Source organism: Delphinapterus leucas, chromosome 3 (assembly GCF_059928025.1).
Source record: "Delphinapterus leucas isolate spDelLeu-1000000601 "Yukka" chromosome 3, BTC_Dleu_Yukka2, whole genome shotgun sequence".
NCBI classification, from domain to species: Eukaryota; Metazoa; Chordata; class Mammalia; order Artiodactyla; family Monodontidae; genus Delphinapterus; species Delphinapterus leucas.
This window is the reverse complement of record NC_143131.1, coordinates 63,894,044-63,910,107: the sequence shown is the minus strand read 5'-3', so window position 1 is coordinate 63,910,107 and position 16,064 is coordinate 63,894,044. Positions and strand designations below refer to the sequence as shown.

The 16,064-nt window shown below is 41.2% G+C and overlaps 1 protein-coding gene across 1 annotated transcript in view; it reads left to right on the top strand.

The window, feature by feature from the left end:
- ARSB (arylsulfatase B) overlaps nt 1-16,064 on the top strand; it is a 175,247-nt gene that overhangs the window by 60,086 nt on the left and 99,097 nt on the right. The window lies entirely within an intron of this gene.

The window sequence follows — 16,064 nt, the reverse complement described above, 5'->3', positions numbered from 1 at the left end:
AGGGATATTACATTTCTAAAGGGGGTATTTCTCTGCCTTCCTTTTTTTAAAAAAAATATCTTTTAGAAGTGTTCATATTCCTTTCTGCTCTTAGAAAGCCTATCCATATCTCTGCCTATTTGCATGCTGAAATTTCAGTCTTAAGTTAGTTCTATTATCATGATCTATTGTGACACAGGATACAATAGATGGAAAGTGACTGGTAAAACATTTATTTAATTTCTACTCTTGTATTTGTTTTTTTTTTAAATTGAATCTTCCAAATGGCATTCTTCTTCCTTTAGAACCTAGACAAGGATGATTTTTTTAAAAGTTATCCTCAGACAAATGGGATTGTTTCATAATAGACCCAGAGGTTGTCTATGTCCCTTGTCAGAGGGACATTTTTACTTAAGTCGAATGCTCTCTGGAAGAAGGTGTGAGCAGAAGCTAATACCATGAATTAGAGGATGAAGAAGAGGATAAGGGCATCTGGTCCTCAGTGAGGAAACTTTGACCCAGAAGCCTTTTGTGGTGGCAGAAGTAGACTTCCAGCCCCAGGCTCTACTCTTCCAATCCAGTATTCTCTGCACGAAACGTCACTGCCATCAGGACCGTGCCGTTTACCTAATTGGTTGAATTTTTGTCAAAAGCTTGATCCAAGTGAGGTTTTCTTGTTTGTTTTAATATATAAAGCGTTTGCAAGTTCTTTCAAGGGCAGCACGTAGCTTTATTTAACTCCCTCAAGCCCTCTCATCTCTGTCCAGCTGCACCAGGAAATTCAAGGTCTAGCCAGAGGCCCCCAAAGAGTTAAAAAAAAGACAACCCGCCTGCAGAGTAGAAGAAACTGATGTCAAAAACATATGTTCCTCTGCGGGGCCTCTCTGGATTCCTAAGTCTGGATAAAGCCAGTGTGTATGCATGCACGTCAAAAAGAAAAAAAAAAACAGTCTTGGCCAGTGTCGTGGAGCAGTGAAGTGTTGTCCCTCGTCTACAATTCCTCTTGAGTCCCTGCTGCATGGGAGCCCTGCCGGAGGGCTCCCGGGAGGCTGGTGGCCCTCACACTTGAGCCTTTAACTCAGAACGCCCGGCGAATCCCTTGTTTTCCTTGTGAGTGTTCCGGCTGAGCGGCCCGTACAGACCCTGCCCGTTTTCATTGGCCTCGGGGGTTGTTTTTGGAGTGGCTAACAGCTGTCTGCCAGGCTGTCTGAAACTGCCTTCCTGTGCTCTCTGCCGCTGCTCAACTTCACAGAACTATTGTTCCTGTTGAGCCTTTTTCTTAAAATCTTTCCCAGCTGTATCCTGATATGGTAAACCACTTAAATTAGCTCCAGATTGTTCTGTTTATTTTGTGTTAGATAAGCGACAAAATACAGTCCCGGCAGCCAGCCAGGAGGAGGGTGGAAGTGGGGGGATGGGGATGGAAGGACACTAGCAAAGTCTTTTACAAAAGGTAGAGTTCCCAGACAGAACCGTGAAAAGGCACAAATGTGATGCAGTCACGGGTCCTGTCATTTACATGTGATCCTGATGGGCTGGCCAAGTAATAACTTTGGATCTGAGCACACCTCAGTTTAGAAAAGAAAACCAAGACCCCAGCATTAAGTCACACAAGCAGGAAGCTAAATTTCTATTATTGGAAATAGATACAGTATCTCTGTCAGCCACAGGTCTGGTTGCCGGGCCAGCTGTCCACATACCATGCTTGATGCCCTGATGGTGACAGTGTCTCTTTTGTTTATTTATTTAATCATCCATCGGTATTGCAACGCATGGTAGCTGATGGGCTCAAAACTGGCTGAAGTTCACCAGCCTCCCTATAAGCTCAGCAATTGGAAACATTCTCTGCCGTGCTGTAATTTAAAGCTAGAAATCCAAAGATGTTGAGTCACCAGCATAGATATTTTCCACACAGCTGCAAGTGAAAATTCACAATGGACTTGGCCATCTGTGCAACCGTTCTACCCGTGGCCTTTCCTCCTCTGTGGCTGTCTGCTCACAGGGGCTCTCCGTGCAAAGCCTTCCTGAATACTTCACAAAAAGTATTTTCACATATAATAGATGCTATCCTCGAATGAAGATACTGCCTTTGTGATTGTAGGAATAAACCCAAATAAAATATGAAGACTAAACTTCCGAATGTTTTAACTCAGCTGAAGCACACGAACAATGCCAGCAACCAGCTGACTTACAACCATTATTGAGAATTTTGTCTGTGGTAATTCAAGACTCCCCAGGAAAGATCCCATGACTCACTCCAGCATGACTGGGTCTCCAGTCCTCACTCTGAACCAAAGTCCTGGAAACGCTTTTTACCAAGTTGAGGGAAGGGGAGGGAAGAACAGGGTCAGAAGTAATAAAATGCCCTGAGAAACTGCCTCTTAGTTTTCCTTCGGGCAAATAAACTCAATGCGTAATAAAAATGTACAAAACCAACTTTGGAAGAATAATTACTCCATCAAGCCCTCTCCCCCTTGGGTGGAATGTGCCTTTTCCTCTCCATCAAGGTCTGGCCCAAGGTTGAACAGCCTCCATGTCACCCTCTCTAATTCCCCAGTTTTCATCTTTCTTCTTTCTCTATATCCTTTTAAACCCCAATAGTGGACAGTCTTCTATCTTTCACCTGGGCTGGGCTTCTCATGTCCCTTGAGAGCAGGGACCGTGTATTGACCCTCTGTTGTCTTTTCCCACAGTGCTGACAGCAGTCATGGGCACTGAGCAGGTGCTCAATTAAGGCCTTTCAAATAATAGCTTTCTTTTTTATTCTTACCTGGCATGAGGTGTCGTTCATTCTGTTTCTATATAAATTCAGGCAAAGGTAAAAACAACAACAACAAAACAAAAAAGAACACCAGCAAAAACCCAGGACCAGACATCACAAGTCCCATGGGCCTATTCTCATTAAAATCATGAGCATACCCTACTGGTGCTGGGCAGGATGGACCAGCCACGTAAAGCCTGTCTCTCTCGTGGATTACAACTAAAAACTCTGGACAATACAGAAAACAACTGCCTGGGGCACCTAAAAAGTAAACAACAGCAAGCAAATGGTGAACAGGGCTGAAGTCAAAGCATCACCAATCCCCTACACCCGGGGTGAGTTTTGTGGGCTTTGTTTTCACTCCTCCGTCTCTCGGCTTTGACCCAAGGGCTGATGGAATTATGGAACTATGAAGCAGGTGTTGGCAGCAGAATCTACAGGTGAAACCCCCTATTTCCGACCAGAGGTTTGGGAAAGGAGTCTTTTGCTAGAAAATATAGGGGAATTCACATTTTATTTGTTTCTTTTTTCTCTCTCTCTTTTCTCTCCTGACCCTGCCCCAAGGCCAGCCCCACTTGAGGATCTGCATTGCTTTTGTGGTAGTGGTTTGGGCTCCTAAAATGCAATAAGAAGGTTCTTTCTGACCACAGGACCAGGGAAAAGGGGCCCCTTTTGTCCAAAGAGAGTAAGAGGATCCTATTACTTTATCTCTCTCTCTCTTTTTGCTACTTTGCTCCGAAAGACAACCTCAGTTGTGTGTTTAGGAGGCTAAAATCTGAGAGAAACCTGTCTTTCTGACCAGAGGAGCCAGGAAAAGGGAACGCTGGGGGCTGGAAAGTGTAGGGGAATCTCAGAGAGGAAAGAGCTGGAGAAGAGGATCCCCTGATTCTGTGTGTAAACTGACATAAGTGCCAGGCTCAGCTCCAAGATGCGCAGGTGTCACACAGACCCAAAGAAGTAAAGCAAAGACTTCAGGAACTCACCTGTGGTATAAGTCACTGCCCGAGTCCCACACTAAACCCTGGGTTGGGCACACACTGGGTAAACCCAAACGTCATTGCAAAGACTTTAAAAACTAAACTGATATTAGGACCACTGTCCACAGACAAGACAGAACTTGTATTCTGAATCTAATTGGGTTAGTTATAACTATTCTCCATGAGATAAACTTGAATACTCTTGAAATGAATGGAAAAATAAAAATTCTCAAGAGAAATAGAAAGGGAAAAAAAGAACCAAACTGAAATTTTAGAACTGAAAAATACAGTACCTGAAATTAAAAATTCACTCAATGGGCCCAATAGCAGAATGAAGATGATAAAGGAAAGGGTAAGTGAACTTCAAGATAGATCAGTAGACATTACACAGTCTGAAAGAGAGGAAAAAGATGAAAACTTGAGCTGAGGGACCTATAGAACAATATCAAAAGGTTTAACATTTATGTCATTACAGTCCCAGAAGAAAAGGAAAAATATTGGTGCAGAAAAAAAGTACGTGAAGGGATAATGTCTGAAAACTTCACAAATTTGGTGAAAGATACATGTATAGATTCAAGAAGCTCAGTAAAATCAGATCAACCCAAAGAAAACCACATCTACATTGTAATCAAACTACTGAAAACCAAAGATGAAAAAACATCTTGAAAGTGGGGATTTACCCAAGAGGAATGAAAACATGTTTGTACAAAAACCTGTGCCCCCATGTTTATAGCAGCTTTATCAATAATTGTTAAAAACTGGGAAAAAACTCAAATGTCCTTCAACTAGTAAATAAATGAAACTGTGGTACATCTGTACAGTGGACTATACTCAGCAATATAATGAACCATTGTACATGCGCTAACTTGCATGAATCTCAGATGCATTATGCTGAGTGCAAGAAGCCAGACTCAAAAGGTTGCACACTGTGTGATTCTTCCTATATGACATTCTGGAAAAGGAAAACTTTGAAGATGGAAAAAACAGCAGTTGTCAGGGGTTAAGGGTTGGGTGGAGGATTTGATTATAGAGGGGTAGCACAAGGGACTGATTCTGGGGTGATGGAGTTGTTCTGTATCTTGTGTTGACCTTAAAAGTTATTTTACCAACAAAAATGAGTTTATTCAGGAATGGCGAAGAACTGCACATTCAGGACAAGCAAGATATAGCAAAAGAATAGGCAAGTCCAATAAAGGAGAGGGATATTATTTTATAGAGAAAAAGGAAGAAGTTGGGAAGGGTTGTTTTGAATGAAAGTCCATTGGAGAAAAGTGAGAGTTCGAGGTGAATGTGGTTTTTCATTGGCTGAGTCGCTGAGGTGGTCGATTTCTTGTAAGAGATACAATGTATGTCTTTTCCTGTTGAGGTCCCCTATTTGATGATTCTTTCCTGTTGGTGATTCTTCTGTTGGGGTCTGTAATTGACAGTTCTTCCTGAAATTGACATTGAGTGGTACTGTGTGAGAACTTCCCCTTCTGGCCTTCAACTCCATTTTAGTGAGTCTTCCCTTTATTAATTTTCACATTCAATTGTGGTGCTAGATATATGACTTCATTTGTCAAAATTCATAGAACTACACACCAAAACAAGTGAATTTTACCGTACACAAATCAGAAAATAAAAAATAAATCACTAGCACAGTATTTCATATCTGATAGGGTTAATATATCTTCATATGACTCATGAAGAATGGAAAGATTCATGTAATCTCTTATCTATTTTGAAGTCATTTTCCACTTGATCCCACATTTAAACTTGCAGGAAGCCAAAAATGGAATAAACAATGAAGCAGTCTCTTTGGGTACATACAAAAAGCTTTCCAAAAGAAAATTTTGTGTCTCGCATGCCAGGCAGATGTTTTGTAGGGTCAGCTTACCACAAAAGGCCCTGATGAAAAACTGAGGTATAAAAAGTAGGGGTCTGTAAGAGAAAGAGAGACACATTGATTCCAGAAAAGATCTACCGTTTTTAAAAGAAGCCAAGTCAATTTGATGGTTTGGTGAAAACAAGAACAAAGAATCTGCCATGTCCTGGAAGCTCTGGGTTTTGATAATTAGGGTGGTGTTGAGAATGCACTGTCTAAAAGACTCACATCTGTTGTACTGAGGTGTAACCTTGCCTGTGCTCTGAAATATACATGGAGTGGGCAGGCTTGGACTGTTTCCGTGAAGCAGATCGTATACATTTTAGTGACAACAGGAAGAGTTTTCCTGAATGTAGGGTTTCTTCCTTAACTCACCTCTCATCCAAAGGGCAAAAAATGTAGAATGGATGCTTACTTGCAGTGAGATCCCACCGGCTGACCAGAGCTGCACTTTACTCCCCTGCTTATTCTGCCTTTGAAGTTACATTATCACTCTGTCTCATCTTACACCATTATGGGTCTTATCAATTTTAATACATAAATGTATTACCAAACCTGTTGATTTTAAGCACATTTGCCTACCTCCAAGTCACAAAGATATTCTCTTACGCTTTTCTATAAAAGATTTATGGTTTTAGCATTTACAGTTAGGTCTTTGGTCCATCTTTTTCTTCTCATACAGCTTTGTTTTGTTAAGATATAATTCACATCACCATCAAATTCATCCTTTGAGAGTGTACAATTCAGTGGTTTTTAGTATATTCACAGAGTTCTACAATCGTCATCATTATCTAATTTTTTTTATCACCCCCACAAAAAAAATCCTGTATCCATTAGCGTTTTCCCCTTCCTCCCAGGCCTTGGAAGCCACTAATCTACTTTCTGTCTCTATAGATTTGCCTATTCTGGACATTTCATGTAAAGGGAAAAATACAGTATATGGCCTTTTTATCTGGCTTCTTTCATTAGCATAATGTCTTCAGGGTTCACCAATATTGTAGAATGTGTCAGTACTTCATTCTTTTTATTGTGGTCCTTTTTTTTCCCTGTATATTGCTGAAAATATATCACATCTTATCCATTCATAATTAATGGCATTGAGTGTTTCCACTTTTTGGGGCTGTTATGAATAATGCTGCTATGAACATTCATGCACAGGCTTTTGTGTGGATATATGTTTTCATTTCTCTTGAATACACACTTAGGAGTGGGATTTCTGGGTTATGTGGTACCTTTATGTTTAACTTCTTGAGGGACTGCTATTTCCAAAGCAGCTGTGCCATGTTACATTCCCACCAGCAGTGTATGAGGGTTCCAGTTTCTCCACATCCTCACCATCACTTGTCATAGGCTTTTTTATTATAGCCGTCCTAGTAAGTGTGAAGTGGTATCTCTTGTGGTTTTGATTTGCATCCCCTTGGACATTTTTTTTCATGTGCTTCTTGCCCATTGTATATCTTCTTTGGAGAAATGTCTGTTCAAGTCCTTTGCTCATATTTTAATTTTTTTTTTTTTTTTTTTTACTATTGAGTTGAAATATGAGCCATCTTCAATTAATTTTTCTGTAAGTTGTGAAGTAGGGATTGGTCAAGGTTCTTTCTTCCCCATCCCGTAGATATTCAGTTACTCTAGAATCACTTGTTGCAAAGACTTTTTCCTCGGCTGGCTTATTTGGCACCTTTGCTAAATATCAAATAATCACTAACGGGCGGTTCTTTTATTAGGCTCCCTATTCTAGTACCAAGCTGTCTGGAGTACTGGAGCTTTATAGGAGGTCTTGGAAGTTGGGTAGTGTAATTCTCCCAGCATCATTCTTTTATTTGAAAATTACTTGCAATCCTAGGATAAGCCTCGTTTGCGCATCATGATTGTGGTAGGCAGGGCAATGTTCCCTTCGCTTCCCCCAAAGATGTTCACGTCCTAAAGACCTGAACCTCTGAATATCTTATGTTATATGGCAAAGGGGAACTAAGGTTGCAGATTGAATTAAGGTTGCCAATCAGGTGACCTTAAGATGGGAATATTATCTGACTGGGCCAAATGGAATCACAAGTCTTTAAAAGTGGAAGAGAGGGGGCTTCCCTGGTGGCACAGTGGTTGAGAATCTGCCTGCCAATGTAGGGGACACGGGTTCGAGCTCTGGTCTGGGAAGATCCCACGTGCCACAGAGCAGCTGGGCCCGTGAGCCACAACTACTGAGCCTGCGCGTCTGGAGCCTGTGCTCTGCAACAAGAGAGGCCGCGATAGTGAGAGGCCCGCTCACCGTGATGAGGAGTGGCCCCCGCTCGCCGCAACTAGAGAAAGCCCTCGCACAGAAACGAAGACCCAACACAGCCAAAAGTTAATTAATTAATTAATTAATTTAGAAAAAGTGGAAGAGAGGGACAAAGAGGAGGTCAAAATAATACCAAGTGAGAAGACTCAACTGCTATTGCTGACTTTGAGGATGGAGGAAGAGAGTGTTGAGCGAAGGAATTCTAGCAGCCTCTAGAAACTGGCTAAAAAGAGATCCTCCTCTCTTGCCTCTGAAAGGGAATGCAGCCCTCCCAACACTGTGATTTAGCCCAGTGAGACTTGCTTCAGACTTACAACTATGAGATGATGAACTTGTGTTAAGTGGCTAAATTTGTAGTAATTTGTTATGGCAGCCATAGAAAACTAACACAATCACGTATTATCATTTTTATACATAGCTGGATTTGATTTACTGAAATTTTATTGAGGATTTTTGCACCTCTGTTCATTGTAGTTTTCTTTTTGTGTAGTGTCTTTGGCTATGGAATCAGTAATGCTGGCCTCGTAGAATGAGTTGGGAAGTTTAGGCTTCTCCCTGTTTTCTGGAAGATAAATTCTGATTTTTATTCTCGTGTTCATCCCTGCTCTCTTTCATTCTTCTGTACTTCTAGTGTGGAATGGCCTCCTTTAAGTCCAGTTGTATTCATATATAGTCCAGGCAATTATCTAACCACTTTGCTATATATTCTGTGCCTGCATGTTTTCATATGAAATACATGTTATTTTATTATCAGTTGCCATTTTTCCTTTATATTACATTTAAAGTTATTTTAAAAATTAGGTGTGCAAGTGTATGAGTTCCATTACAGGGAGTCAAAGGAGCACAACAAAACATTTCTTATAATAAGGGAGTGTGAGGCTTGAAAGGCTTGAGAACCATGATATAGAAGCTTTTTTTCCCTATTTCAGAACTTTCCCAGTTATTACAGGTGCTATTAGATAAAAAGGTAAAATCTGTGAATGAGCCTGCAGGCAGGTCACATATTACCACATCCACAATAAAAACCAAATAACCACAACAGTAAAAACACCTTCTATCTCACCTGCAGGGTAACTTAACACAACTATTCTAGCCACCAAACACAGGGTGTCCAGCCATAATGCTCACACATATGCCTGGTAATCACAGGTTTCAATCCACGAAAGTAGATGTGCAAAAAAGTGTAACTTGCTCCCCCCCTCCCCCACCTGCAGCTGAGCTCAGTCCTTCTGGGGTCCCAACTCTGACCTGGAATCATTTTCTCTCTTTTCCATGTATAGGCTTAACTCTATGCCATGATGGTAAAAGTTTCTGTGTGCCTGCAGTTGTGACCTGAAAATGACAGGTGGAGGTGGTCACATTATATTGATCTAGGTGGGATCAGAGACATGAATATGGGCTATAAACCTTTTTCTAGGTCTAAGCTGTCCTTAACTATACCCCGAGCCTCTTACCGTCTTAATGATGTAAGGTTATCATTTTAATTTTTTCGTTATTGTGTTATGCTTCATATGGTGGTGTCCTTAATATACATCAGTGTGGATCACTTAACACTAGAAAAACAGGGAAATTCTTTTTTTAATTTTAAAACTAAAATTCATATTTTTTTCTTTTAAAATGCATATCTTTTCTGCTCCTTCCCTCATTCTTAGGAGACCAACTCCAGCAGTCTGCACCTACCCAATCTGCTATGAAATTAGGAAGCCAGCCATCATACATATTATTAGAATTGTGTCTGAAACCAAATGGGCCCTGAGTTAGGATCTGATTGCAGGGACTTGGTGATGCCTATTGTGGTCACTCAGGGCATTTATTTTGATTTGTTTGGTTGTTTGGTCTTGTTTTTTTACCCTAGCTCATGGCTGATCAGGAGACGTTGCGTTTCCCAGGTACCGGACCTCTCTCTCTCTCAGCGTCCTTTGGTCTCGCTAAAGTGCGTCCACTTAACTACTTGCCTCTCATTGGGCAAGGGACCCAGGCTTCCTGCCACACATTCTCTTCTCCTCCAGCTGCCTTCACTCCCAACAGCTAGCACTGTCTTCCCCTGCCCTTGGGATGGCCAGGGTCACCTGGACTTCTCCTCCTTCTCACTGACCCCTTCATCCTGGTCAGAGGGTACTGCCCACCTCATGTGGTCAGGAGGGCCAGGAGTCTGAGAACTCAGAGTTTGTTTCACTCTGCCTTTGGACCAGGTGTTATCTGCAGATCTGAAGGGAATCTTGTTCTTATACCTTAATTATGTATGCATTCAATATTTGAAATTTTTTAACAAACTTCTTGGTATTTAGGTGTGTTGAATTTTTTTGGTTTGTTTCTGTCATTAAATGTTTCACTCTTCTGTTCTGTTTTTTTCTTCTTCTTCCTCCAGCTTTATTGAGATATAATTGACACACAGCATTGTATAAGGTGTATGGCATAATGATTTGAATTACATACATCATGAAATGATTACCACAATTAAGTTTAGTGAACATCCATCATCTTGTATAGGTACAAAATAAAAGAAAAAGAAGAAAATATCTTTTTCCTTGTGATGAGATCTCTTAGGATTTACTCTTCTGTTTTTCTTCAAAGAAGATTGTGCTAATCAATGTTCTCATGACCTTTTTCTTGGTCTCTCCTGCCATAATTAGACAATCACATACTAGTGAGATCCTTTAGCAGTTAGCAAACTTCAGAGAAGAGCTTTGGGGAAACAAAACTGCCTGTCCACTCAGTTTGGTTTATTGACTTTTATCAAGTAACCCTAAAAGCAAATCGTACTACTTATGAAGTAGAGATCCAGTAAAATGTTGTTTCTGCTTCAAGGGTAAATTCAGAACATTTAACTTGTGTTGTAGATTTGGAAACATAAAGACAAATTAAAGTAGTTGATGCTCGCCCAAATAGAATATGTGAGCTTTCTCTAGTATCATTCTCTCCGAAAAAATCATTGACCTCAATTCCCATCTTTCTCACCATACAAGTAGTCCGCTTACTATTTTGCAACCACAATTTTACTTTTTTCTGCCTCTTGATATTTTCACTTCTCTCCTGCTGTCTTTGAACTTGCCACACTCTAAAGCACTTCTGTAATACTTTTTACATCTATCACTTCTTGATCGGTGTTGGTGACAGATAAATAGCTATCTAGTAAAAAATTATCTGGCCACCTTAAAGGGGTTTCAAGTCTGGAAGGGGAGCCAAGTAATTTGTGAGTAAACTATGATACTCCGTAAAGGTGCCAAAGCATTTTAGTTTGCCCTGAAATTCATAACTTTATTAGCTTAAAAAAAAAAAAAAACAAGCATTCTTTCAAGATCGAACTTCAGGAAAAGCAAGGAGAGCTTTAGTTGTAAGAAAGGACTGAATAAGCATTTGGTACTTTTCTTGACCCTAAATATTCCAAACAAAGGGCTTCTGTGCTACTTGTTAGGGGATCCAGAATGTGGAGCTCAAAGCTAGCATTACCCTTGCCATCTAAGTGAGAGTGACTCATAACATTTTGTGCTTACAACTTTCGTTTAAGGATCTCCAAGATCTGTGAGTACCTATGATTTAAACTTCAGAAAAAAGTTCAGTGATTTGCCTACCAATACATAATAAATGAGGACACTGTTTTCCAGGTCCCAGTTCCATTTTCACTTTTCGAGACCAAATGTTTTCAATCTTTCAACAGACTTTTGAGACTTTTCATCCTTAATAAGTTTTAAAGGAGAAGATAAAATCCCATTGGTATCTCATCATTATAAACGATGACATGAGTCCCGTTAAAATGAGGAAATCTTTTACTACAACCCTGTGTAATTTTTTTTTTCTTTTTGACCCCCATTCCTTCCTGATTTTGCCCTTCCCCTGCATCCATCTTCCTTTACCTTTAGCTCTTTCGGTGGCTGCATCATTTATTTGGCATCTGCCTGCCAATCCCATTCCACCAGAATCCCCCTTAATGCTGGCTCGGCAGGAACACTCCCCTTGCTGGTTCTTTTAATCAAGACGTAAAGTCTGATTGTGTCTGACTGGGAGTTGAGGGGTCAGAGTGTTGATCTGCCCTGAATGCTGCAAACCATTTAAAACCCCTACAAATATTCAGATGAATATCTGAATAAAGATTCCATTTCTGAAATTGAATTTGAATGACAGGCTATGGCCATTGTACCTCTTTCTTTGATCATTGATATGCTTTATTTAAATTCATGGAAACAGAAAGGAATCGTAACAAAACCCCTCACAAAATTCATCATGTTTTTATGATGCTCAAGAAATTACATACAGAGAAGAGAATGCTCCTTGGAAGGGTCTATGCTTGAAATACCTTCTTACAAAAGCATGGCACTTCGGAGTATGGTTATAAAACCTAAATCTAGCATCTATTTAATAAATACCCAGCTAGGAGCCTGCTCTGCTCTGCATACTTTGATACTGCTGCTGGTGGTAGTTATCAGCGATGAAAATTGCTAATATTTATTAAGCACTACTTCTGTGCCAGGCTCTGTGTTAAAATGGGTATTGTTATTATCCTCATTTTTCAAATGGGGAAAACTTAGGCTCAGAGAGAGAGTGATTTGCCCAAACTCACAGCACTTAATCCCTATCCCTTGAGTACACTTCAATAAAATTAGAAATGTGACTGTAGTAATGATAGGAAAAAATATATTAGTCATAAAACAGACAGCTTTTTGTTTATATCTAGTCATCGTTCAGCTCAAGTTTTCCTTAAGTTCAGAGTGGTTCTTAAGAGTACAGTTAATTTAGTATTTAATTAAGAAGCTTGACACAGGGGCTTCCCTGGTGGCGCAGTGGTTGAGAGTCCGCCTGCCAGTGCAGGGGACGCGGGTTCGTGCCCCGGTCTGGGAAGATCTCACATGCTGCGGAGCGGCTGGGCCCGTGAGCCATGGCCGCTGAGCCTGCGCGTCCGGAGCCTGTGCTCCACAACGGGAGAGGCCACAACAGTCAGGCCCTTGAGCCTCCTGCACCTCGTGCCTGGGTTCTCCTCTCTCTGATGGTGGTTGGCTCTACCCCGTCATTCTGGTTACAGCTTCTCTGAGAGGCCTAGTCACCAGTAACCACGAGTAGAGAGATCCTACCTCTTTTTCTACTCACTCCATGTGAAAGGACCTTGTCTGTCTTATTTTCTGCCATATTCTGCCATTTCCCCAAAGCTAGAGTGGTCCATGGGCCATGAAATCCAGAAAGATTTGTTACAGGGGTGAGTGAGGACTCTCTTCCCATCCAGGACTGTGCTTCCTCAAATGCTCTCCAACAACCCCTTTGACTTTGGGTAACTGATCCAGATTGGACAAACAATTCTGGTATTTGTGGGTTGGATTTGTTTAAATCCTCATGGGGTTCCAGGAGTGCCTCTTGCCAATATCCTGTAAAATAAGCAGCATCTGTGTGCAGAACAGCTTCCTAAAAGTTAAGGTCATGGGGTGGCTGGATGAAGGCTCAGAAAACCCTCTGCAGTAATCAGAGTTAATTTTTAGTGTCTTCAGTCTCCATTTTTGGTGGCCTTTTCTCCATTCACTTATTTGTTCTCCCCTCTCCACCCTCAGATCTCGAGCCTTCCTCTTTGGCAGGTCCTGTGCTAGGTCTTGGGGAATGCAAAGAAGAATGAGACATTGTTCTTGTCCTGGAGAGCCAGAGTTCTCAGGGAAGACAAACCACGAATAACTGATCAACACCATACAGAGATAAGTGTGATAGAAAAGTATAAAGTGCAGGAGGACAGTGAAGAGACAGAGGTTGTCTGGGGGGAGTAAATTAAAAACAGCAGTGTGACATTATTAAGTTGAGCAGGAAAGATGGGGAGGGCATTTTAGGCAAAGGAGCCAACCTGTACCCAGGCAACGTCCGCATGTTGTAGTCTAACAACAAGAAGTAAGTTCTCTGTGACTGAAGCACAGTGCATGCTTTGTGGGGAAGGGCAGGAGCTGATGCCCCAGAAGTAGTTTGGAGCCACATATGAAGGATTCCATGTGTTGGACTGAAGTTTGAACTTTTTCCTGATTGGGAAGCAGTTAGAGGTCTTTAAACATGCTTGTGGCCTGATTGGTTTGGGCTTCACAAAGATGCCTCTGATAGCAACGTGAAACATTCCGTATGTTACCCCAGGTGTCCAGGTGAGACCCGTGCTGGACCCAAGGCAACGGGGCTGGAGAAGGGGGAGGTGGATTGGAAATCCATTTTCATGATCAACTTGGCAGAAGTGAATGTGTTGAATGTAGAGCAAGAGGGAAAGAGAAGAACATCAGATTGTAAATTGAATGTCTGGGTAGATATGTTCTCTAGAATCTTTCATTAGGAGAAGATTGAATTTACCTAATCCTTTAGATGACTACTAAGACGTACATTAACTCTCCAAATTGCTTTAAGTAAAAAATTCGTCTAAAAGAATCAACCATGAGTAACAGGTCCTTTATCGGACAAAGAGTCTTCTTGGTCTCTGAAATCCTGTTGTCTGCTCATCTGTCACATGCCCGTGGGTGGCCTGTTCAGAGGGAAGTCCAGGCCCTGGTGCAAGGCTGCTGGAGCCTTCCTTGCTTTTCTCTCCAGGATCCCCATGTCAGAGTGAGGAGCTGTCTTGGATAAGCCAGGGTTGAAGGATCCATGGGGGCAGCAAGGTGGAGATATACACTGATGGTTCAGGGCAGCCTTCTAAAGCCAAGCCACAGCATTACCCTGTTTGGGGAGTAGTCCTAAAAACTAATGCTGTTGTCATGGTTCCATCTTAATTTTTATCAGCTGGATGCGAATGAGGCTTCACTGTCATATACTTAATGTGTTTGTTCGGATCTTTGGCTAACCAGTGTTTTTCATGACTTTTTGACAGCTATTTTTGTTCAATAATGAATAATAAAGTGAGATTTACCATCTGTAGATGACGTTTGTTTTATTTTGACATTTATTTTCTATACGGCAAAGATTTTATAATTAGGTTTTCCCCCTTCCAAAAACATTGCTGAAAAATGATTTCCCCCCCAGAAATGTTTCATAGCTTCCTTTACTAGTTGGAGTCATCTTATTTTTTTTCTTTTTTTTTTCGGAAACCAATTGAACTTGTATTGACACCAACTACATGTCTCTCCTCAGTAGCTTATGGGAATGGATAAATTAGCTTGACCCAAGGTAACACGGATTGGACTTAGCAATGTTACTTTTAAATAAAACCAACCCTATTTTCCCCCCTAAGGTGGCTTAGAGTTCATAATGGTCACAAACTAATACTACAGATAAAACATTTAAAAATTTGATCCAAGCCTTTTCTATCCTCCCACACTTGAAAGGTACCTGATGAACACCAATTTCCCAATCCTAGCATCACTAGCTTACAAACCTTAGGGTTAAAAACTCCCTTCTCATTTACCTAGTGTTCGATTTCCATCAGTTTCGATATACACTAGTGTAAATACCATGACTATTTTGCATGAAGTTAAGTATTCTACAGATCCCAGAGTCATAGGATTGAATCAGGAACTCCCACCTTTTATGTGAACTTCAGTGGTACTATGGAGGCCAAGGCAATTTAATTTAGGTTAACCAGGATTTGTTTCAATTTGTAAGAGAAACATCTTGCAACAGGTTTTTTCAATTCTCTTAAAAAAATGGTGGCATTCCTTTACTTTTTGCCTTTTGGAAGCAGCAGTTACATAAGTGGAATAGTAGATTAAGTCTAAAAATGTGGGCCCTAGTCAACTTTCATTATTTTTCTGTATATGATCATGATAAAGGATCACGACATCCTTCACATTTCCAAGGAAAACCCAATTTAAAGTTTGGGTTTCGCGCCAAACTCCATGAAACAGCCACTTTAGAGTAAACCAGCAGAGCATTGCATCACCCCAGTAAAGCTGTAGATTTCATCACATGCACCAACAAATCTACATGGCTCGTTTCTGCACTCCTCTTTTAAAGAATTTTACACCTATTGTACCAAATGGCATTTTTTAAAAATTAATTTATTTTATTTTTTTGGCTGCATTGGGTCCTCATTGCTGCACACGGGCTTTCTCTAGTTGCGGTGAGCGCGGGCTACTCCTCGTTGCGGTGCGTGGGCTTCTCATTGAGGTGGCTTCTCTTGTTACAGAGCACCGGCTCTAGGCATGCAGGCTCAGTAGTTGTGGTACGCGGGCTCAGTAGTTGTGGCTCGCAGGCTCTAGAGCGCAGGCTCAGTAGTTGTGGTGCACAGGCTTAGTTGCTCCGTGGCATGTGGGATCTTCCCGGACCAGG